This window comes from Macaca fascicularis, chromosome 7 (genome assembly GCF_037993035.2).
Source record: "Macaca fascicularis isolate 582-1 chromosome 7, T2T-MFA8v1.1".
NCBI lineage: Eukaryota > Metazoa > Chordata > Mammalia > Primates > Cercopithecidae > Macaca > Macaca fascicularis.
Window position 1 is genome coordinate 43,543,961 of NC_088381.1, and position 22,959 is coordinate 43,566,919.

Consider the following 22,959-nt stretch of genomic DNA (forward strand, 5'->3'; position numbering starts at 1 on the left):
AGGATTAGATGTACAAGAGATGTATTAGGGAACACGGCTGTGAGGGAAGATGGGGAGGCTGGGAGGACCATCCGACCACAATGCAGGTCTGTTGTGGACCTCAAGGAGCCTGCAGGGAGTGCAGCCACCTCAGGCACACACCTTGGTGATAGATTTTACAGCTCAGCTGCTGAAGCCATTGGTCAATGATGCTCCTCACAGTCAGAGATCTGAGAGGGGCATTTTCACAGCCACCACAGACCTTCTGCCTCCCAGGGCCTCCTCACCGGCCTGGCCTGGAGGACTGCCACTGGCACCCACAGTTAGAGGGAAGGAAGTTTCAGGCCTCTATAAGCCAGGAGAGAAGTTCACTACTCCGGTCCGGGCCAGGTGTCCGGCTCTGGTGGGTGGAACCATTTGCCCAGCTGTCCTTCAGCTGAGGGTTGGGGCCTGACCTCTGAAGTGAAGGCACCCACAGAGCTGGCCATTGAGGGAAACGACCAGCATCCTGGGGCATGGGCACTGGCAGGGGAGACGAGGTCTTGTGAGATGTAGGTGCCACTCTCTTGCAGAACCCACCCTTGCACCACGGCACACAGCAGCTCCATGAGGCCGGGAGCTGGTCTCTTGTGTATCTGGGTGCAGGGTGTGCACACCACCTGGCACTGACAGTGTCAGGGACTTCTGCTGGCCAGGACAGACCCCATGCCTACTCAATGGCCACCACTCGCAGGGCAGCAACATCAAGACCTGTCTTCCCCGTTGGTCAGGGGTTTTGAAGCATGCGGGGAAGCAGTCCAGGCTCTAGTGCTGGTTTTGGGTCTGACTCTCTCACTAACTGGAGCAAGTCCCTTACATCCCCAGGCCTCAGTTTCCTTATCTGTCGAGTGGAGATAATCACACTGATGGCAAGGAGGCCTTGTGGTATGGAGGGTTTGGGTTCAACTTTTTTTTTTGAGCTGATTTGAATCCCATTTCCCCAGTTATTTGCTATATGGTTTTAGGCAAGTTACTCAATCTCTTGAAGACTCAATTTCCCATCTACAAAATGGGAGTGAAGAAGAATCTCTTTTTCTTTCCAAGAAATGTAAATGTGAGAATTCAGTAAGGGAACGCTCAGACAGCTCTGAGCACAGCATCTGGAGCGTCGCTGTGATGTGGCAGCACTCTCTGCAGCATGCAGGCAGACACACCCCTTCCTCTCTCCTCCTTCACCTCTTCCCCAGCCCCTCTCCTCACATCTCCTTCGCTAATGGGTCAAGCAGTGGTCAGTGTCTGGCCAACAGTGGAGACTCAACCATGCACAGAGAGTGAAAATGCACTGCGGACCTCCTGCCCAGGTAACCCCAACCTCATTCATTCACTTCCAGAATGACAGGTGCTGTGCTGAATGCCTGGGAAGATGGCCCCAGTGTTCCTCCCCAAGGGGTTCCCAGTCACATCAGCACAGCACAGGATGGGTCCTGCTGTGCCAAAGCTCTCTGCAGGCTTGTAGGGACCCTGGCTGAGACGTCTGGACACCTGGATTTCAATCCAGTCTTTGCCATACACTCCCTGTGTGGCCCTCCCCAACAAACTAAATAAAAATTTCATGAGTTGGGGAAGGAGACTCAAGGGGAAGTAAGATGAGAGGATGGAAGTGAGTTGAAGAGCAGGGAGGAAGGAGCCTGGAGCCTGGGCCTCCCTGTGTTGTGGTGTGCGCCAGAGTGGAAGCGGAAGTGGAAGCAGAAGCGGAAGTGGTCCTGCCAGTGGGTGTGACTGGCCTCACAGAGCGGCCAGGGCAGCAGGATGTGCCTGCGTGCCCAAGAGGGTTTCCCACAGCCCCAGGTGGATTGGACTCAGAAGCATGTTTCTGAGTGCCTGAGAGTGTGGCCCAGACAAGGCACAGAGGACAGGAGTGTCAGAGGCATTCAAACCACAGCGACTCCATCCTCAACGGGGGCTGGGGAAAATGATGCTGAGGCCTGCCCGGTTGCATTCCTAGGAGGTTAGACATTCTTAAGTCACTGGATGAGATAGGAGGGGGCCACAAGATACTGGTTACAAAGACCCCGCTGATAAAACAGGATGCAGTAAAGAAGCTCGCCCAAACCAAAATGGATGAAAGTAACCTCTGGTCATCCTCACTGCTCATTATATGCTAATTATAATGCATTAGGATGCTGAAAGACGTTCCCACCAGTCCCATGACAGTTTACAATTGTCATGGCAACATCTGAAAGTTACCCTATATGATTTAAAAGGAAGAGGAACCCTCAGTTCTGTGAAATTCCCACCCTTTTCCTGGAAAATTCATGAATAAACCATTCCTTGTTCAGCATATGATCAAGAAATAAACAAAAATAGCCAAACCAGCAGCCCTCGATGCTGCTCTGCCTGTAGAGTAGCCATTGTTTTATTCCTTTACTTTCTTCATAAACTTGCTTCTGCTTTACTCTGTTGACTCGCTGATTTTTCTTTCTTGAGACAGTGTGTTGCTCTATCTCCCGGGCTGGAGTGCAGTGGTGCAATCTCTGCTTATTGCAACCTTCACCTCCCAAGTTCAAGTGATTCTCCTGCCTCAGCCTCCCAAGTAGCTGGGATTACAGGCATGCACCACCATACCCGGCTAATTTTTGTATTTTTAGTAGAGACAGGGTTCCCCCATGTTGGCCAGGCTGGTCTCGAACTCCTGACCTCAGGTGATCTGCCTGCCTCAGCCTCCCAAAGTGCTGGGATTACAGGCGTGAGCCACCGTGCCCGGCTGGAAGGTACTCATTTTATGGAAGATAACTCCTGGGTCCAAGCAAAGTGGGAGGTAGGTTAGAAGACACCTGCATAAAGCTGGAATCCCAAAGGGCTACCTCCTCAATAAAGTAGGGAAAACATGTCCACAGAGGTTTGTCTGCTTCTGTCTCAACGCAGTTGGAGCAAAGGAAAGATAGATTTTCCCTGGAATCTCTGGGACAAGCCCAGTTTCTTTTCTTTCTCTCTTTCTCTCTTTCTTTCTCTTTCTTCTTTCTTTCTTTCTTTTCTTTCTTTCTTTCTCTTTTTCTTCCTTTCTCTCTCTTTCTTCTCTCTTTCTTTCTCTTTCTTCCTTTCTCTTTCTTTATTTCTTTCTTTCCTTCTCTTTCTTTCTTTTCTTTCTTTCTTTCTTTCTTTCTTTCTTTCTTTCTTTCTTTCTTTCTTCTTTCTTTCTTTCTTTCTTTCTTTCTTTCTTTCTTTCTTTCTTTCTTTCTTTCTTTCTTTCTCTCTTTCTCTCTCTCTCTCTTTCTTTCTTCTTCTTTTTTTTTTTAATGGAGTCTCACACTGTCACCCAGTCTAGAGTGCAATGGCGCGATCTTGGCTCACTGCAACCTCTGCCTCCCAGGTTCAAGCAATTCTCCTGCCTCAGCCTCCGAAGTAGCTGGGATTACAGGCATCCACTACCACGCCTGGCTAACTTTTTGCATTTTTAGCAGAGACGGGGTTTCACTATGTTGGCCAGGTTGGTCTTGAACTCCTGACCTCGTGATCCGCCCTCCTTGGCCTCCCAAAGTGTTGGGATTACAGGCATGAGCCACCACACCTGGCCTCGACAAACTCAGTTTTAAGTGGATGTAGCATCAGAATTCACACTGCCTGTATTGCTTCCCTCTCCAACTCCAGAAAAACCTAACTGAAAATATAGTTTCAAGTGTTCCCCAGATGCCTGATGAAGCAATTGTGAAGACTCCCTAGAGGAACGCATTTTAAATCTAGGCTTCAAAGTATTCTCACAAATAAACTTCCAGAAACAGGAGGTTACACAAATATATATATATATATATATATATATATATATATATATATATATATATATATTTAATGCACATACATGTATATTAAACAGAAGAGAAAATAAGCTACATGAAATGAGATTCAGCAGACATAACATTGCTGAATCAGACCAACAACAACCAAAGACATTGGAATGATCTGTTGTATTATAACATAAAATAATTATGTGTGGTTTGCTTAAAGAAATTAAAGATGCGATCAAATGTATGACAAAAGAATGAGAGATTATCAAAAGTGATCAGGTGAAGCTGAAAAAGACCAAATAGAATTTCTAGAAATGACAAATAAGTTAAAATTTAAAAGTCGAATTGAAATTAAAGCCCAACGCATGAAGGGTCAATTCTGGAAAAGATGGAGTAAACACACTCTACCTTATACCTACTGGCTGTGATTCTAAACTACGGACAGGATGCATGGGCCAGCTATCTGAGAACTTGGAAACCACACAGTAGCTGATAGATTGGAGAAGGAAATAAGAATTTGAAGTATGACTGAACTGGGGTTGAGTTTCTCATTTATTTTCCCCTTGTTTTGCCTGGCCTTGACTCATAGGTAGCCCAAAACCTGGAAGAGTACACCAGGTAGGGGCAGATAGAGCTCCAGGAGAACAGAAAGAACTCCTTTTCTGGTTTGAGGAGCAGGAAGGGGGCTCCTAAAAATCAGATGTGGGAAGTTTTCCTGTTTACGTTTTTTTTCCTCCATCATCTCCCACTCCAGCCACCAGGCAGCATTGCAATGGAGGCAGTGGCAATGGTGACAGCAGCATCAGCCAAGTAGGTGCCTAAAATTCTTAGAGAGAAAAAAACCTCTCCTCCCAGAAGAGCTGTGAGCCCAAGAGCCTGGGGAAATTCCTGTTACTTCTGTCTCCACCCCCACACCCTAATCCCTCTGCCTTCTGTTCTTCTGCTGCTTGGCCCCAGACACAGAGGCAGTTATAAGTACATAGCAGAGCTGGGAAATTAAAGTCCTAGATTTCTGGCTGAGGGACTGGAAAAGGAGGCCCCAAAGAGCCAGAAACTGATGAGGGAGATTGTAGAGAGGAGAGAGCACAAGAGAGTGATCCCAAACCTTTGTGTATAAACTTCCAGAATCACCTCCAAACTGTGCAGCATGGATCTGATCCCAAACAAAACATCAAAGTCTTTGAGAACTAGTCTACAAATGAAACCCATACAGCAAATGGCTTTGAGAACTGAACCGATATTGGTACCAGAGGCCACAGAAGGTAGGTTGGTTTTGGCAGCCTGGACCTAGCTTGGTCAATTGTCTGCTAAAAAAAAAAAAAAAAAAAAAAAAATCAGCTTTCTCTTTAGAATTTAAACAAGACCACTCACTGGTTCTGTGAGTTAAAAAAAATCAAGATCCAGAGTCTCATAACATACTATTCAAAATGTTCAGGATACAATCTAAAATTACTCTGGATATGAAAAACCAGAAAAAACTCAACTCACAATAAAAAGACAATCAACTAGATGCCAATCCTGAGATAACACAGATGTTGAAATTATCAAAGATTTTAAAGCAGCTATTATAACCTTACTCCAAGAAGTAAGGGTGAACACTCTGGAATGAATGAAAAGATAGCAAGTCTCAACAAAGAAATAGAAGATATAAAGAAGAACCAAACAGAAATTATAAAACTGAAAAATACAATTTTAAAATTAAAAAAACAGTAACTGGAAAAACTAGCAGAATGGAGATGAGAGAACAAAGAGTCAGGGAACTTGAATATAGATCAATAGAAATGATCCAATCTGAACAACAAAGAGAAAAAAGATTGAAAAAATTGAACAGGGTCTCAGGGACCTGGGGAACAATACCAAAATGTCAGATGGTCATGTCATCAGAGTCTTGGAAGGAATGGAGCAACAGTACAGTTCAGGAAATAATAATTGAAAAAAATAACAGCTGGAAATTTCCCAGAATTACAGTTTTAAGAAATTCAGCCAACTTCAAACAGGGTAAACTCAAAGAAATGCACTGTCAGGGATATGATGGTTGAACTTCTTTAAACTAAAGAGAAAAAAATCTTGAAAGTAGTTAGAGAAAAATATAGACTTACTATCAGTATCTCATGAGAAACCATGGAGGCTAAAAGGAAATGAAACATTTTCAAAGTGCTAAAAGAAAAGAACCATCAACTCGGAGTTCTTTATCCAGTGAAAATATCCTTTAGGAATGATGGTGAAATAAAGATATCCTCATATAAAGGAAAACTAAGAGACTTTGTTGCTAGCATACTTGTTCTAAAGTAAATGCTAAAGGAAGTTTTTCAGATGGAAGGGAGATAATACCATAGGGAAACTTGGAAACACAAGAATGAATGATAAACAACAGAAGCGGTAGATTTCTGGGTAGTCTATTCCCCTTCTCTTGAGTTATCTAAAATATGATTAATAGTTGAAAGCAAAAATTATAACATTGTATGATGAGGTTTTCAATGTAGACCTAATATATAATATATAAGATAGCCATAATAGAAAGGAAGGAGAGTGAAGGAACCTATATGATGGGAAGGTTTCTATATTCCATTTAAAGTAGTAAGTATTTCTTCAAAGCAGACATTTCTATTTAACTCTGAAAAGTTGAATATGCATATAGTAATACCTAGAAAATCCATCAAAATTTTTACAAAGAAATGCAGTAATGAATGCAGTTTATAAATTAGAATAGAATACTAAAAAATGTTTAAATAACCTAAATAAAAAAAGGAAAGGGGAAACAGAGGAACAAAAACCAGAGGGAGCAAACAGAAACAATAAAATGACAGACCTAAATGCAAACATAGCAATAATTATGTTAAATATAAATAGTCTAAACACACCAATTAAAAGACAGAAATGATCAGAATGGATTAAAAAAAGATATAACTATATGCTGCCTATAATTATATTGATATAAAGATATAGATACATTAAAAGACTAGGATACATACACTAAAAACCACTGAACAGCACTCTTCCAATAGGTGAATTTATGCTATGTGAATTCTACCTCAGTAAAGTCATTTAAAAAAAGACTAAGATAAACCATTCAAACACCAATCAAAAGAAAGCTGGAGTGGCTATATTAATATAAGATAAAGTAAAATTTAAACTAAAGAAAATTACTAGGAATAAAAGGAGACATTACATAATGATAACAGGACCAGTTCACCAAGACAACATAACAATCCTAACTGTGTATACACTTAATAACAGGACTTCAAAATGCATGAAGCAAAAATTGAACTGAAAGGAGAAATGGAAAAATTCAATTACAGTTGTAAACTTTAATATTCTTCTTTCAATAATTAATAGAAGAAGTAGATAGAAAATAGCAGTGATACAGAAGGTATGAACAATCACTGACCTGGATCTAACTGGCATTTTATAGAACACTCCATCCAACAACGGCAGAAAATAAAATCTGCACGGTATAAAAGAAGCTTTGACTAGGTGCAGTGGCTCATGCCTATAATCCCAGACTTTGAGAGGTTGAAGCAGGTGGGTCACCTGAGGTCAGGAGTTCAAGGCCAGCCTGACCAACATGGTGAAATCCCGTTGCTACTAAAAATACAAAATTAGCCAGGGATGTTGGCATGTGCCTGTAGTCCTAGCTACTCCAGAGGCTGAGGCAGGAGAATTGCTAGAACCCGGGAGGCAGAGGTTGCAGTGAGCCGAGATCGCGCCATTGCACTCCAGCCTGGGCAACAACAAAAAAAAGAATCTTCACCAAGAAAGACCCTATCTTGGGTTATAGAAGTAGTCTTAACAAATTTAAAATAACTGAAATCACATAAAGTATGTTATTTGATCACAATGAAATCAAACTAGAAACTGATAACAGAGCAGTAACTGGAAAGTCTCTAAATACTTTTAACACAATTTAAAACAATGAGTCAAAAAGAAAGTTTATGGGAAATTGGAAAATATTTTGAACTGAATGAAAATGAAAAAACGTCGAAATTTGTGGGATGCACCTCAAGCAATGCTTACAGGAAACTGATAGCATTAAATGCTTATATTAGAAAAGAAGAAAGACTTGAAATCAACAATCTAAGCTCTCACTTTTAGAAACTAAAAAAAAAAGAGAGAGAGAGAAATATAAACCCAAAGCAAGCAGAAATAACAAAGTCAAGAGCAAAAATCAATGAAATCGGAAACAAGAAAACAATAAAAAAATCAATGAAACAAAAGCTGGTTCTTTGAAAAGATAAATTAAATTGATAAACCTCTAGAAAGACTAAGGAAAGACAAAGACACAAATGACCAAAATCAGGAATAAGAGATAACTTACTACATCACACCTCACACACATTAAAAGGCTAATAAGGAACTACTACAAACAACTCCACAAAAAGTTGACAACTTAGATAAATGGATTAATTCCTTTAAAGCCACAAACTACCAAAAACTCACCCAAGATAGATAACCTTAATAGTTCTGTATTTGTTAAAGAAATTGAATTTATGGTTAAATACCTTCTGAAAAAGAAATCTCTAGGCTAGATAATTTCACTGGCAATTTCTACCAAATGTTTAAATAATGGATTAGAACAATTTTTTTCATGCATAATGTCTTCTAGAAAATATAAGAGAAGGAAACACTTCCCCATTTATTTTATGAAGTCAATTTTATGCTAATACCAAAACCAGGCAAGACACCACAAGGAAAAAAAACCCTGCAAACCAATATTTTTCATGAATATAGATACAAAAATATTCAACAAAATGTAACAAATCCAGTAATATATATTAAAAATAATAAGTGAGGCTTATCTCAAGAATTCAAGGCATTGAAAAACCAATCAATGTAGTCCATTCTATTAACAGACTAAAGAAGAAAAACCACATAATCATACTATTTCATGCAGAAAAAGTATTTGACTAAATTCAATATGCATTCATAAATATCAGTAAAACACTCCCAGAACATCTATGAAAACTCTGCTAAACCAAAAATAGGAGACTTCCTTAATCTGATAAAGGGATATAAAAAATATCTACATCATACCTAATTGTAAAGACTGAACGCTTTCTCTCTAATATCAGGAACAAGATAAAGATGTTCATTCCCACCAGTCCCATTGGACCTTATGCTGAAAGTTCTAGTCAGTGAATTAGACAAGACAGTAAAAGGCATAGACGTTGTAAAGGAAGAAACACAACTATCACTATTTGCAGATGACTTGATCCTATATAGGAAATCTGCCATGGTGTGAATGTTTGTTCCCTCCAAAACTCATGTCGAAACTTAATTCCCAATGTGACAATATTGGGAGATAGGGTCTTTAAGAGGTGACTGGGTCAGCTGGGCACAATGGTGACTAATGCCTGTTAATTCCAGCACTTTGGGAGGCCAAGGCAGGTGGATCACCTCAGGTCAAGAGTTCAAGACCAGCCTGACCAACACAGTGAAACCCTATCTCTATTAAAAAATTACAAAATTAGCCTGGTGGGGTGGCACATGCCTGTAATCCCAGCTACTCGGGAGGCTGAGGCAGGAGAATCGCTTGAACCCAGGAGGTAGAGGTTGCAGTTAGCCGAGATCATGCCACTACACTCCAGCCGGGGCAACAAGAGCAAAATTCCATCTCAAAAAAAAAAAAAAAAAGTGGTGACTGGGTCATGATGGCTCCATCTTTATGAATGGATTAATGGGTTATCACAGGAATGGGGCGGTGGCTTTAGAGGAAGAGGAAGAGAGACTTGAGCATGCTTAGCCCCTTCACCATGTGATGCCCCACAGTGCCTTGGGACTCTGAGAATACCCACCAGCAAGAGGAACCTCAACGAGTGCAGCCCTTTGACCTTGGACTTCTCAGCACTGTAAGAAATAAATTCCTTTTTAAAACAAATCACCCAGTTTCAGATATTCTGTTATAAACAGCAAAAAATAGACTAAGATCCCAAGGAATCTACCAAAATAATCTAGAGCTTGTAAGAGAGTTTAACAAAGCTGCAGAATACAGAGTCAACACAAAAATCAATTAAATTTCTATACACTAGCAATGTACAATTGGAAACTAAAGTTTAAAGATATTTGTAATAGCTCCAAAAATCCAAATAATTAGGTACAAACTGACAAACTTGCAGGATCTGTGCTGAAAATTACAAAACACTGCTGAAAGATATCAAAGAGGACCTAAATAAATGGAGGAACACACTGTGTTGTGGGACTAGAGGACTCAATATTGTTAAGATGTCAGTTCTCCCCAGATAGAACTATAAATTTAACACAACTCAAATAAAAGTGCTGGTAAGATTTTTCTGTTTTTTAGACAGAGACAAGTTGCATTTAACATTTATATGGAACTAGACCAACCAAAACAATTTTGGAAAATAATAAAGTTGGAGGACTCAGCTACCCAATTTGAAGACTTACTATAGAGCTAAAATCAACCACGTTGTAGGACATAAATCAAGTACCAATATATTCCAGATAATTTGTATCAATCAGAAAACATTTACTGAGTGTAATGTAATTAATTAATTAATATTATTATTATTTTTGAGACAGAGTTTCACTCTATAACCCAAGCTGGAGTGCACTGACATGATCACTGCTCACTGCAACCTCAAACTCTTGGGCTCAAGCAATCCTCCTGCCTCATCCTCCCTAGTAGCTGGTACCACAGGTGTGCACCACAATGCCTGGCTAATTTTTAAAATATTTTTGTAGAGATGGGGTTTTGCTGTATTGCTCAGGCTGGTCTCGAACTCCTGCGCTCAAATGATCCTCCTGCCCCAGCCTCCCATGTAGCTGGGAATACAGCTGTGAGCCAGTGTTGCTTATTATAATGACTAATAAAATGGACAAACTTCGTTCCAGTTTCCTGGAGGATAATGGCAACCATCTGAGTCCAAATATCTACATATAGCCTTCAAAAATCACATAGACCCACAAGAAGAACAAATGCAATAATTTTACAGCATGACAAGCTTCAATATACATTGGAGTAGGGAATCAATTCATGTGTGCACAAGAGTAGGAAAATAAACATTGAAACCAACAGAACAAGCTCCAGGGCCCATGCTACAGTGGAGTCAAGTAGAGGCTACAGGGAAAAAGGAAGCCTGCAGCAGGGGTGTAATGGTGGTAGGGTTTAAGGAAAATCACTCCCAAAAGGTCAGAGTCTTACCCTGAGTGGGGAAACGCTGATGGATCAGAGCACTGTCAATTGGGGAACTGAGGGGAGTGACTTGAGAATGTGTAGGAGAGGGGTATCCAATCTTCTGGCTTCCCTGGGCCAGAAGAAAGAAAAATTGTCTTGGACCACACATAAAATACACCAACACTAACAATAGTTGACAAGCTAAAGAAAAAAAATGCAAAACAATCTTATAATGTTTTAAGAAAGTTTATGAATTTGTGTTGCTCCACATTCAAAGCTGTCCTGGGCCGTGTGCAGCCCATGGGCTGAAGGCTGGACAAGCTTGGTACGGGACAAGAGGTGCAATCTTTTAAGGAACCATTTTTGTGTGAGAGGGAGATGACTTGAAGGAAGATGAATCTGTTAGATCCCTGAAGATGGAGGGAAATAAGGAAGCAAGTGGTGGAAATTAAGGGTTCTACAGAAATAAAATAAACTTTCCATTAAAGCAACTTCATTTTGCTATAACGCAGAAGAGGACACTCTTGAGCTAAGACACTTATGGTCCCAAATCCTTACCCTTGCCTGCAAAGAATCACCTGTAATTGCTGCTCTAGAAAAATAGAAGATATTTAAAATAAACATAAAATAGTACGCAGTGTCTACACAAACCTAGTATAAAACAGAAACTGAGGATTAACATATTTCAGGGGCCAAACTTCTGTCTCCAAAATCAACGATGAAGCAGAGCAAAACTATTGCAGAATACCCCAACCTAATTAAATATTATTCAACAAGCATTTGCAGGTATGAAAAAATAAAAACCCACCTCAAATCAGAAATGGGAATGCCCAGAAAATAGATGACAAGATAAAGATTAGAAAGATACAAAAGGAGAGTTTATCAAACCCTCAGGAAAGAAATGGAAGAAAAACACAAGGTCATCGCAGAAATGAAGTCTAAATGACAAGGTGCCCATGGGAAAATAGACAGACTGAAAATATTACAGGAGAGAAATGAAATAGCTAAGAGAACAAAAATGAAATAAAGGGATCAAGAAAGATCAGAGAGAAATTGATGTATAGAGAAGGCAATCAAAGAAGAGTCAACCTTTTTTTTAATCATTGGAATCCTTAAAAAGGGAGGAAAAAACCCAACAACTAAACAGAACTAAAATTTAAAACTATCATACAATAAAACTCTCTGGAAATAAAATAAGACCTGAATCTATGTATTTAAAGGGCTTACTCTGTTCATGGTAAAATAGATATGGAACAGTCCATTCCAAGACTTTAGACTTCAAGGATAAAGACACATATTCTCTAGGCTTCAAATTTAAAAAGACCAATTCCCTTATATTGGAAAGAAGATCAGGTTGGCATCAGATTTCTCAATGGCAACATATGAAGAAAGGCTACAATGAAACAACAATTTTTTTTTCTTTTTTCTTTGTTTTTTGAGACAGAGCCTCGCTCTTGTCGCCTAGGCCGGAGTGCAGTGGCATGACCTCAGCTCACTGCAACCTCCGCCTCCTGGTTCAAGCGATTCTCCTGCCTCAGCTCCCAAGTAGCTGGGATTATGGGCTCCTGCCACAATGCTTGGCAATTTTTGTATTTTTAGTAGATGCGGGGTTTCACCATGTTGGCCAGGCTGGTCTCAAACTCCTGACCTCAGGTGATCCACCCGCCTCAGCCTCCCAAAGTGTTGAGATTACAGGCGTGAGCCACCGTGCCCGGCCTTGAAACAACATTTTCAAGAAACTCAACGAAAGAAAGTATAAGCAAAGGATTTTAGGTCCAGACACACATAAACATAAAGGCTACCCAACAGTTGTGAACATGCAAAGAACCAGAACGCTGTTCTTACAAATTGTTCCTGAGGAATCCACTGGAAGACCATTATTATTCTAACAATGACACCTGGGTTCTTTCCTGTCTTTCCTGGGCCACTGTTGTGTGACTTTGGTAAGTAAGTCACTTTCTGTATTTGGGCTGTGACTTTGAGATCTTTGAAGCCCTTTGGCCTCATCTGTGTTGGTTTTACTTGACCTTTTTTTTTTTTTGTAAGACAGAGTCTCGCTCTGTCACCAGGCTGGAGTGCAGTGGTGCGATCTTGGCTCACTGCAACCTCTGCCTCCCGGGTTCAAGTGATTCTCCTGTCTCAGCCTCCTGAGTAGCTGGGACTACAGGTGCACACCACGACATCCAGCTAATTTTTAAATTTTTTTAGTAGAGATGAGGTTTCACCATGTTGGCCAGTATGGTCTCAGTCTCTTGATCTCGTGATCCACCTGCCTTGGCCTCCCAAAGTGCTGGGATTACAGGCATGAGCCACCGCGCCCGGTCTTTACTTGGTCTTCATAAAGATCCTGGGACTGAAGACTTGGTGAAATGAAGTAGAGAGAGCAGAATCCTGTGGTCAGATGATCTTGTGTTGGAAAACTTTCTCTACCCCCACCAAACCATCCATCCGTCCACCCGTCCACTCATTCATCCACCCATCCACCCATCCATCCATCCATCCACCCACCCACCCACCCACCCATCCACTCATGAAATATTTGAGAACCTCCAATGTGCTAGGCACACTGCTAGGCTCTGTGGATACAGAGGTGAGCCAAGCACATCCCAGGAACTTATATTCTAGTGGGGGAGGTAGACATTTAACTAATAATCACACAGATGTATTATTACAAATTGTGGTAAGGACTCTGAAGAAAGTATGGAGGATTCTTTGAACATGAGCAGAGGTTGGTAATGGGAGACGCCAGGAAAGGCTTCCCTGAGAAGATGATATTTGGGGCTGAGCTGTGTAAGATCGGGGAGGCTTCCAGGTGAAGGGGGTGGGGCAGGGCATTCTGGGCAGAGGTGAAAGCATGGACGAAACTTCCTGTGGTAAGTGGAAGCACAAATCCTCGTGCAATATGGCAGGAACTAGAGACCCAGTGAGGTTAGAGAGATGGGGCCAGGCCCCTGGCTGAGGATGGGGTCTTTCTGTAATAGCAATGACAACATTTAAAACGGTGTGAAACGGAAAGGCATGATTGAAATTGTGCATTAAAAGGATAATTCTGACCGCACTGGGGAGAATGACCCAATGGAGGTGAGGGTGGGCAAGAAGGGACATGGGAACATCAGGTATTTGCTGTGCAGCCTTGGGTGTGTCATTCAACTTCTCTGTGCCTCAATCTTCTCACCTGTAAAGTGGGGATAACAACAGCCAACAAGTCGCTATGAAAATAAAATGACATCAAGAGTGTGAAATGGGCCCGGCGCGGTGGCTCAAGCCTGTAATCCCAGCACTTTGGGAGGCCGAGATGGGCGGATCACGAGGTCAGGAGATCAAGACCATCCTGGCTAACACGGTGAAACCCCATCTCTACTAAAAAATACAAAAAACTAGCTGGGCGAGGTGGCGGGCCCCTGTAGTCCCAGCTACTCGGGAGGCTGAGGCAGGAGAATGGAGTGAACCCGGGAGGCAGAGCTTGCAGTGAGCTGAGATCCGGCCACTGCGCTCCAGCCTGGGTGACAGAGTGAGACTCCATCTCAAAAAAAAAAAAAAAAAAAAAGAGTGTGAAATGGGCCGGGTGCCGTGGCTCACTCCTATAATCCCAACGCTTTGGGAGGCCAAGGTGGGCAGATCACTTGAGGTCAGGAGTTTGAGACCAGCCTGGCCAACATGGTGAAACCCCGTCTCTACTAAAAATATAAAAATTAGTCAGGTGTGGTGGCGTGTGCCTGTAATCCCAGCTACTTGGGAGGCTGAGGCAGGAGAACTGCTTGAACCCAGGAGCCAGAGGTTGCAGTGAGCCAAGATCATGCCACCACACACCAGCCTGGGTGACAGAGTGAGACTCCATTTCGAAACACAACAACAACAACAGAATGTAAAATGCCCTGGCACAGAAGAGGAAGTTCAGCAACTAAGGCTCTATTTTGCTATTACCTTAGAAAAGGTGAAATCTCTGAAAAAAGTTTACTGTGTCTTCTTTTCCCCTCTTCTCTCTCCCTCTTTGGGCTCTCCACTCCCCTCTCAACTTTAGCAATGTCTATGATGAGAATTGAATGGAACTTGAGTTTTAGTACAGCAAAGTCATGCTTTGGAAGATAGTGTAAGGCCCATGTATTATTGAATAGGAGAGGGTCCCTGGGATCAATTTCCCCCTCTCCTTTCTTACCCCTGGCAACATTTGTGAGGCTGTAGCTCAGAGCTCTCCAGATCTCTAAGAAGATGAATAAGAGTAAAAACTTTCCTTGCAGGACCATCATTTCCAAGGGAAGCATGAAAAGTTCCTATTGCTCTTGCTTTCTTTCCAACTCTCCTCCCCTCTCTCTTCCCCTCTCTTCCCCTCCCCTTCTCTTCCTACTTTTTTTTTTTTGTTTGTTTAACTTTAAGTTCTGGGATACATGTGCAGAATATGCAGGTTTGTTACATAGGTATACATGTGCCATGGTGGTTTGCTGCACCTATCAACCTAATATCTAGGTTTTAAGTCCCGCATGCTTTAGGTATTTGTCCTAATGCTCTCCCTCCCCTTGCCCCCCACTCCCCAACAGGCCCCAGTGTGTGATGTTCTACTCCCTGTGTCCACGTGTTCTCATTGTCTAACTCCTACTTATGAGTGAGAACATGTGGTGTTTGATTTTCTGTTCCTGTGTTAGTTTGCTGAGAATGATGACTTCCAGCTTCATCCATGTCCCTGCAAAGGACATGAACTCATTCTTTTTTATGGCTGCATAGTATTCCATGGTATATATATGTGCCACATTTTCTTTATCCAGTCTATCATTGATGGGCATTTGGGTTGGTTCCAAGTCTTTGCTATTGTAAATAGTGCTGCAATAAACATAAGCGTGTATATATCTTTATAGTAAAATGATTTATAATCCTTTGGGTATATACCCAATAATGGGATTGCTTTGTCAAATTGTATTTCTGGTTCTAGATCCTTGAGGAGTCGCCACAGTGTCTTCCAGAATGGCTGAACTAATTTACACTCCCATCAACAGTGTAAAAGCATTCCTATTTCTCCACAACCTCAACAGCATCTGTTGTTTCCTGACTTTTTAATGATCACCACTCTAACTGGCGTGAGATGGTATCTCATTGTGGTTTTGATTTGCATTTCTCTAGTGACCTGTGATGATGAGCTTTTTTTCATAGGTTTGTTGGCTGCATGTCTTCTTTTGAGAAGTGTCTATTCATATCCTTCGCCCACTTTTTGATGGGATTGTTAGTTTTTTTCTTGTAAATTTATTTAAGTTCCTTGTAGATTCTGGATATGAGCCCTTTGTCAGATGGGTAGATTGCAAAAATTTTCTCCCATTCTGTAGGTTGCCTGTTCACTCTGATGATAGTTTATTTTGCTGTGCAGAAGCTCTTTACTTTGATTAGATCCCATTTGTCAATTTTGGCTTTTGTTGCAATTGCTTTTAGTGTTTCAGTCATGGAGCCTTGCCCATGCCTATGTTCTGAATGGTATTGCCTAGGTTTTCTTCTAGTTTTTTTATGGTCTTGGGTTTTACATTTAAGTCTTTAATCCATCTTGAGTTAATTTTTGTATAAGGTGTAAGGAAGGGGTCCAGTTTCTGTTTTTTGCACATGGCTAGCCAGTTTTCCCAGCACCATTTATTAAATAGGGAGTCCTTTCCCCATTGCTTGTTTTTGTCAGGTTTGTTGAAGATCAGACGGTTGTAGACCCTTCCCACTTTTCATGTTGCTTCAGGGAACATGAACTGTAGGTTGAGAATTGCTAATCTGAAATCCAAAATCTGAAATGTGCCAAAATCCGAAATTTTTGAGCACCTACATGATGCCACAAGTGGAAAATTCCACACCTGACTTTGTGTAGGGTGTCACAGGCACACAACACACACTTTGCTCAGCATCCCCAGTTGCTTATTGGCAGCAAATGAATTCAAAGTCTGGAATGATGGTGGTGCCAAACAACCACGGACTGTACACATGGGTGGCTGAGATCATGACACCTTTGCTTTCTGAGGACTCAATCTACGTGAACTCTGTTTTATTTACAAAATTATTTAAAATGTTGTATAAAATTGCCTTCAGGCTATGTGTATAAGGTGTGTATGAGACGTAAATGAATTTTGTGTTTAGGTTTGGGTTCTGTCCCCAAGATAGCTCATTTTATATATGCAAATATTCCAAAATCAAAAAAAAATCCAAAATTTGAAACACTTCTGTTCCCAAGCATTTCAGATAAAAAAAATACTCAACCTGTAGTTTGAAGCTGCAACTCACTGAGCCCTGAGACAGTTAGAACCCAGCTTTGTGAAATCTCCATTCTGTTACACAGTGGGAGAATGACAATTGGAACAACCATTCATTGTATGCATATGGGCTGCAAAGGCTGGGCTCAGAGTCTTGCATGGTGATACTTTTATTGATTTATTATTTTTATGGGTATGATGATGTTTTTTATTTTTTATTTATTTTTTATTTTATTTATTTATTTATTTATTTTGTTGTTGTTGTTGTTGAGACAGAGTCTCGCTTTGTCGCCCAGACTGGAGTGCAGTGGCCGGATCTCAGCTCACTGCAAGCTCCGCCTCCCGGGTTCACGCCATTCTCCTGCCTCAGCCTCCCGAGTAGCTGGGACTACAGACGCCCGCCACCTCGCCCGGCTAGGTTTTTGTATTTTTTAGTAGAGACGGGGTTTCACCGTGTTAGCCAGGATGGACTCGATCTCCTGACCTTGTGATCCGCCCGTCTCGGCCTCCCAAAGTGCTGGGATTACAGGCTTGAGCCACCGCGCCCGGCCCATTTATTTATTTTTTTTTGAGACGGAGTCTAGCTCTGTCGCCCAGGCTGGAGTGCAGTGGCCGGATGTTAGCTCACTGCAAGCTCCGCCTCCCAGGTTCAGGGCATTCTCCTGCCTCAGCCTCCCGAGTAGCTGGGACTACAGGTGCCCACCACCACGCCCGGCTAGATTTTTTTAAAATATTTTTTAGTAGAGACGGGGTTTCAACATGTTAGCCAGGATGGTCTCGATCTCCTGACCTCGTGATCCGCCCGTCTCGGCCTCCCAAAGTGCTGGGATTACAGGCTTGAGCCACCGCGCCCGGCTGATGATGCTTTTTAAATTGAGGTTTAGGTTTAATGTACATATGGTAAAGTGCACCACACGCTCTAATCTTGCGTGCACAGCTCAATGACATTCTGCCTATGTAACCACCACCCAAATAAAAATCTAGAACATTTCCAGCACTCTAGGAGGTTTCCTTGTGTCTTCCTCCCAGTAAGTACCACCCCTACCCTCAGAGGTCACAATTATTTTGACTTCTGTCACCATTGATTAGTGGTGCCTGATTTTGAATTTCACAGACAGGGAATCTACAGTATGTACTCTTTTACTAAATCTGATGTCTGTGAGATTCAGTCATACTGTTGCATGTAGCTGTACATTGCTTATTTTCATTGCTGTATAGTGTTTCGTTATATGAATATACCACACTTTACTTATCCATTATTCTATTGATGGACATTTGAGTTGTTTCCAGTTTGGGGCTGTTAGGAGCACTGTTGTTATGAACACTCTCTAGCACAAGTCCTTAGGTAAACACGTGCACTAATTTCTGTTGGGCATGGGCCTAGGAGTGAAATTGCCAGGTCATAGCTTATGTATATGTCCAGCTTTCATAGATAATGTCAAACAGTTTCCAAAGTGGTTGAACTATATTGCATTCCCACTGGCAGCTGAGTGACAGAAATAAAATTCAAACCTGCTCAATCAAAAAGTGTATAGGCTCACACAACCAAACCATGGGACAAAGGAGGGTGCAGCTGCCTTGAGGTGGAGGAGACCCACCAGGTTCTCTTTGCTTCTCTCTGTATGTCAACATCATTCTCTCTGGCTAAAGACTTCTTTCCTCTACAGGCCAGCCTGTCTTCACATGTCCCAGCTTCGCTATCACAGACAGAAATCCCCTCTTTCCTTAATTTCAATTCAAAAAGTTCTAGGGAAGGCCACTGACTGGCCCAACCTGGATTTTGCACCAACCCTTGAGGGCCTGTGATTGGCAGCCTCCATTAGGGTTGGAGGAGGGGATGAACAATTCCCTTCAAAGATAGGAGGTGCTCTCCCCAGACTGCTGGGGAGTTGTCTACAGCTCTGCTTCGGGGGCAGCACAGTTTGGTGGAGAGAACAGGGCAGTGGAGTCAGCTGTCTGAGCTTCGTTCTCAGTTCTGCCGCATCCTCCTCCTAGCTGTGTGACCCTGAGCAAGTCACCTCACCCTTTAGTTTTCTAATGGATAAGATGGAACAAATGCCTACCTCACAAGATTCTTGTGAGTATTAAATAAATCCTAATAGTTGAAGACTCTTGCCCATAATAGATGCTTAGTAAATGTCCTTTCTGTCCCTGCCCCATCAGAGCAGGAGTTCCTGCAGCATTGGGATGTGAGTCCTCTGGGACAGTGATCTGTGTCTAAGAATTGCTTCCTCTTGTGGCTGGTTGAGGAAATAATGACTGAGGGAGAAGGTCACCACTGGGGATGGAATATATGCCTCCTGGTGGCTCCATCAAATTGTGGGAAAGGAGAGATTTGGAGGCTGAGTCAGTTAGGAATTATGTTCCCAGTGATTCCCCAAACAGCAACTTAAACAAATGAAGGGTCTTTTCCTTTATTTGAGTAAAAGGAATATGGTGGTAGGCAACTCAGTGGGTCCTCAGTGAAGTCGAGGTCCCAGAATCCTTCCTGCCACTCCTGGTCCCAAGTTGGCTGCTCTGCCACTTATAGAGCACCCACAGCCCTGGAGCAGGGAGGGTCCAAAGGCATGTGTCGGCTGAGCTTGTCCCCTTTTAAGGGACTTTCCTAGAAGTTTCACCCAACAGTCTCCCCACCTCATTGACTGTGCCTCCTCTGTGAGGGCTGCAAGGGAGATGAAAAAATGTCCTGCAAGGGCACCACAAATATAGCTGTTACGGTCCTGAGACAATACCAAGACCTCATTAGCAGAGGCTGGCAGTTTCCCCTGAGAAATTCTGGGAGTGTCATCTCAGGGTGGGGAATAACTAATCACTACGGAAGACACATTTTCCCTTCCAGGATGTCCACTTAAATGAACATGGAGAGCTGGTTCCAGGAACCCACCTTAGGGCATCAATGTCAGACAAACAAGTAGCAGAGAGAAGAGTTGCCTGGAGGAGGAGGAGTCACTGAGTCCAGGCAGCAGCTGTGTGCAGACTAGACCTGGGCCACCAGTCAGTGCCCACTGAGGCCATCACCATAGCCTCTCCTAAGGAAAACTCCTGTGTGCTCCAGGCTGCCATGTTCTGTCCCAAGTAAGCCTGCTCCACCCACTGCCCCTTGGTCTCAGCTGATTGGACAAAAGGCTGACATTCAACCCACAGACAGCCAATACACCGGCCGGCCAGCCACTTGGCTCAAAAACTTCTCTAGGCTGTTCAGATTGCTGGGCTCAGGAACTTGATCTAACTGGAAAGAACTAGCAGGTGGGAGCAGAAGAAAAAGGATGCTGACAACAGGGAAATGTTCTGTGGCTGGGCATGTGGACTTATCCTAGATCCCTCGTGGTCCTTCAGCAACCTGTCCAATGAGGGATCCAGCTCAGATCTCTCTAGCTTCCCTCCCAACTCCAGGTGATCTTCCCCACAGCAAACTTCCCCAACTTGAGCTAGGTCAGGAGGGCTTCTGCTCCATGCCTCACGCCAGCCTTTGGCAGTTTTACGCCAAGGTCATCAGGTGCTTCAAATAGAAATATTAGTTGGTTCCAATGATGAAATTACAGTCAAGCTTTGGGAAATTCATTCCAGTGAGGGTGAAACATCTGACATTATTGAGAATATTCTTGTAAATTCAGTTTAAAAGTTCAGCGTTAAAGACGGAAGAATTTGTGTTTGTGAATATGGATATACATTTCAGTAGAACATAGCAGCAAAACAATATTTACATCCAATTAGGAAATCCATAGTAGAAATGAACTTGAAATTGATGGTGGTGCACATGTAATTGAAAACTGGAATAAAACAAGCTGTTATGGTATATCAACTGAAGTAGAAACTGTAGTTATCTATAAATTTATAGACATAAATTTATAGACATAAATGCATACACAAAAGAGTAATTATACTACAATATTTTTGAGGCAAAAGTGATGTTGAATATAAAACATATTTCAGCACAATGGCAGGGCCATGTCTGGGCACCTGCCTCAGATACAGATTTTAAGAGGGCACAAAAAACACAGTAATCAAGACAACCAATATTTTTAAACAATATTTTAAAAATCAAAATTAAGCAAAAATGCATGATGAACAAAATATCAAAATTTTAAGTAAAGGCAAGATCAGTATTATTGATTTTTCTTTTGCCTCAGGCTCCAATGTGGCTTGGCACAACCCAGCACAGCAATATGTTTTCTGTTTTTGATGTCTATCGTCAGTCGAATTTTTTAAATGTTTGAGTCTTTGAAGAATTGCCTTGTAAATCATTTTAAGTGTGTACAATGAAATTGAACATTTTGTAAACGAGTCCTCTAAATTTTGTTCAAAAGTAATTGAAAACTTTTAATCAGAGTGTTCAACAAGTGTGGCAAAATAAGTTTAAATTTTGAAACTTGTATCAAATTTCAGGTATTGAAAACAGGGTTTTTAGCAAGTGTCATTTATTGCACCCTGAAAACCATTACTGTTATGTCCCAAAAGCAAGGGAGGAGCTGAATAAATTAAGTAATGACAGTTCAAATGGTAAGCAAGATTTAATTTAGAGATTTTGTCATTTTTGTTTGGAATGTCTTGACTTGCAGGGAGAATATTTTGAAGGTGTTCCTACTTTTAATTGGGAAAATTTATATTTTGTAGTTGAATTGAATGGAAGACAGATGGCTTATGGTTTTGTATCATCTACAGTAGGCAAAATGTTAAACAAAATGACAAAGTCAATTTATGTGATGAATTTTAACTTCTCATAATATTCGTTAAAGAAAGGTATTATAGCCGGGCATGGTGGCTTATGCTAGTAATCCCATTTTCTGGGGATGCTGATGGGAGAGGGTCACCTGAGCCCAGGATTTCAAGGTGCAGTGAGCTATGATCTCACCACTGCACTCCAGCCTGGAAGACAGTGAGATCCCATCTCTAAAAAATTCTTTTAAATTTTTTAAGGTATTATAAATGGTGGCAAAAAGACACTCCCTGTGAAAATATTTGGGCTGAAATAGTTAAGTTGTTTCTGTCTAAAGAAATTAGAATTGAGAATATCCTCCATTTAGTAGATTTTTCTCTGAATTTACCAGGTACCTTTGTAGAGAAACTATATTCTCATTAAAAATATTACAATTTACAGAGAAGAGTCCATGATGGATGTCAACAGTTTACATTTTACTAATCATAAAAAGTGACTTAGAGATGGTTACAGGTAATTCTCTGAGGGGGCTTTTTAAAAAAGATCATGTTTTAAAAAACGCACCTTCCTTAGAAAAATACCAGTGACACAGTATTAGACACATATGGCTAAGAAATTGATTAAAGTACATGAATATGTGCCAAAATTTTTCTCTTATACTGTTTCTAATGCTTGGATAATAAATATAAAATTTTAAAAAAATATAATTTACACAGATATGTTATTTTTAAATAAGCTCTTAATTTTAGAATAGTTTTATATTTCCAGAGAAATGGTGAAGATTACAGAAAGCTTCCATATACTCCACACCTAGCTTCCCCTATAATTAACATCTTACATGTTAGGTACACTTGTTATAATTAATGAACCAATATGGATACATTTTAAATAATTAGAGCCCATACCTTATTCAGAGTTCCTTAGTTTCAACCTAATGTTGTTTTTCTCTTGTGGGCTCCCATCCAGGATGTCACGTTGCATTTAGTTATCATGTTTCCATAGGCTTGATCACCTGGCCAAGATAGTGTCTGTCAGTTTCTCCGTTGCAAAGTTACTCTTCCCCTTCCCATACTGTAGTCTTTGGAAGGAAGTCACTATGCACATTCCACACTGAAGGAATAGAGAGTTATGCACCCCTTCTGAGGGTGGAGTATCTACAGAAATTATTTGAAATTCTCCTGCACTGGAGATGTATCTCTTCTCCCTATTTATTCATTTATT